We start from the raw sequence: 3,380 nt of genomic DNA on the forward strand, positions 1-3,380 counted from the left end.
TTCCATGAAAAGATTTATTTTAGAAGTATTTGTCCAGAAGCTTTTTAGAAATGATGGCTCACCAAAATGTAGAGAGTTTAGGAATCATAGCATCTCAGAATTTTAGGGTGAGAAGGAAACATAAATAACTATGTCATCTCTTTTGAAGATGAGAGAGGGCCAAACTGGCAGGCTAAATGACTTTTCCATACAGCAGGTTAGAGTTGGTCTCTTCCTAAAACTCAAGGAGTTCTTGAGCAGGGAATATATATTTCATTAGGATTTTGTACCAGGGAATACAAAACTGTTTTACTGAGGTACTAAAATACTAGAATCATAATATGCATCTGATTGTAATCTCACTCAGGTAAAATTATTATACACAATCAGCAAATAACAAGCCTTCACATTTCTAAAGAAAAGCAGCTAACACTGGACAAACCCCTGGAACTACTGGTAGGGATCAGGTTCAGATTGTTTGTATGGTGCATATATTTTGATCAAACACATGATCCATTGGATTAAAATCAGAATTGTTTATCTATATGGGGCCAAAACACCATCAGATTCAATAAAGATGGATAAATCAGTGAGAAAACAATTTCAAATTGGTCTCTTCAAAAGAAGCGAATGTAATACACAAATACAGATAGCCAGAAATTAAAAAGGCAAATAAAAATTGTAACCTATCATGAGAATCCTGCCCAAGGTTACCACAAACATAATGAAAACTAGGGAGTAATATAGAGCTGTGTGTTTAGAGATGTTTTAGAATATACTCCTCCATCCACTCTCCCTTAATGATTCCCATTCCAAACTGTAAGGGCTTGTCCCAGGTCCTTATTTTTCTTAACTTGTCCTCCTGGTCCTAAATAGCTGAACTACAAAAATCATCTGATATACAATGAGGTAATAAATCCAACTATGTCATTGGGTATTTGGAATTAGAGCTAGAAGATTCCATCCCATTGTATGACTGGCCCCCTAAAATGTGAAAGAAGAACTTTGGAGATGTGTGCCTGCATACGGACTGAGTTACAGGGAGAGCTGGCTGACTGAGAAGTCAGCAGATATGCAGGAGACCAAGTTTATGATCATAATGACTGCTGTGAGTTTGAGTTCTAAGTAGTGCATGACTACCACTGCCTCCAAGGATAGAGGAGGTCACAGAATATTTAGACACATCATCTCAAGACAAATGTATCTAGAAACCTGGAGTAGCTATGAAACTATCTCAGTTCTCTGTGTAGTTACCTAAAAACATTCACCGAACTTGATTTAATGATGTCTTTTAAAAATAATTTATCTGAAGAAATATACAGACACAATCCACAAGCAATGACAGAGGTGAAAGAAAAGGATGGATGAAAATACAGAAAATCATTCTACATATACATGCTGAGTTTTGCATATGATCAAAGGTAATTTTGAAGGGCCGGCCAAATAGCTCAGAGGATTAAAGTGCCTGTAAGCAGCTGCAGGGTCTGAGGGTTCAATTCCCGGGCCTGCCTTACTGGCCTTGCCCCCGGGGTGCACTGAGACAGCAATTGAGACTGAGCATGGTGGTGAACACCTGTAATCCCAGCTCTTGGGAGGCTGTAAATAGGACAATCACTATGAGTCTAATCTAGTAGTGAGACCCTGAACACCATGTAGACCCTTCCCTAAAAAATACAAAAATAAGATAATATTGAAATATTCACACAGGAATGACTTTATTAGTAACTTTGCTTGGCAATCATCAGTTCCCACAAATACACATAGTTACAAGGCAGGAAAGATTACCAATTTAAAAATATTGCAAGCTTTCAATCATCACAGATAGTGTGAATGAAGACAGATAAAGTAGGCTACCTCTTTAAATGAGAGACTCCTCTCTATGCTATCTACTTGTCTTGGGTAGTTATGAAGAGTGATGAGGAATTGCTTTGGCAAATAAAAATGACTGAAAGCTCTATAGTTATCTTTAAAGAAGGAAGAAGGTCAAATCGAGCAGACGCCTGCTTGCAAAGAAGGCAAGGTCTATGTTATGGTAGTTTGTAAAAACATTTTCAGGTTCTGTGTTGGACCAAATACCAGATATTTTCCTAAATCCAACTACATCCAATTTATAAATTTTGGTTCTTTTAGAGATTAATCACATCCTTTGCCCAATCTCTCTACTCATAATCCTCATATTTTTACTCCCAATAAAAAATAACTTCTCACCTGCTCAAACAAAGCAATCAATCGATTTACTTTAGAAGAAACAGTGTTTTTAAAAGGTAGCACAATGCTATAGGATTAAAGTAAGAAAAACAGTACACTTTGTGTAACATAAGCATCATCAAAAGTGTATACTAATTATGTAACATTTGCATCTTGTTTGGTAGTTCAGTTTCTCACACTAGAAAGATAATATGATGATTATACGTATAAGTCTGCTTTATTTATTTCACTTATGACTATGGTCTCTCATTGCATCCATATACCTATAAAAGTCTTCAGTTTAACAGTTTTATGACTGAGTAGTACTCCATTATATCTATCTATCATCTATCTATCTATCTATCTATCTATCTATCTATCTATCTATCTACCAGCTACCTATCTACCTACCTGTCTATCTGTTTTTATCTATTACTCAGTTGACGGATAATAAGGATGCTTCCAACATTTACCTTTCCAAATTGCACTGCTATGGACAAGGATGCACATATATTACTATACTATGTGTTTTAAATTCTTCTAGGAAGTTACCAAGAGGGAAATGTTTGGGTTGAATGGAATCTCTAATCATAGATTTTTGAAGAATCTCCAGAGATTTCCACAGTGGCTGTACCAATTTACACTCAAATCAACAGTGGAGAAGGGTTCCTTCTTCCCCAAAGCTCCTCCAGCATTTGTTATTGTTGATTTTCATATCACAGACATTCTTTTGGGGGGTGAGATTGAATCTTAGTGTTGTTTTATTGTGCATTTCTTGAATAACCAATGATGGCAAATATTTTTTGTGTATTTATTTTCCTTTTCTATTTCTTCATCTGAGAAGTATGTATTCATCTCACATGACCATTTTTATATTGGGTCTACAAATTTGTGAGAATCTGATTGCTTTTCAATTCTTTATATGTTCTAAACATAAGTCCTTTGTCTGAGGGACAAATGGATATAATTCTTTCCCATTATAAGGGTTGTCTTTTCACTTTATTAGTGAGTTATTTTATTGTGTAAAAGCTTTTTAATAAGGTGAGACTCCACTTGTAAATTCTTTCTAATATTTCCTTTCAGTCTGGGATTTGTTCATGAAGTTTCCACCTACCACTATGTCTTCAAGATTTGTATCTATTTTCTCTCCCAGTAAGTTTAGTATTTCTATTTTAATATTTAGATCTTTGATCCATTTTGAATTTAGTTTAATG

Source organism: Octodon degus, unplaced genomic scaffold (genome assembly GCF_000260255.1).
Source record: "Octodon degus isolate 3935 unplaced genomic scaffold, OctDeg1.0 scaffold00185, whole genome shotgun sequence".
In the NCBI taxonomy this organism is placed as follows: domain Eukaryota; kingdom Metazoa; phylum Chordata; class Mammalia; order Rodentia; family Octodontidae; genus Octodon; species Octodon degus.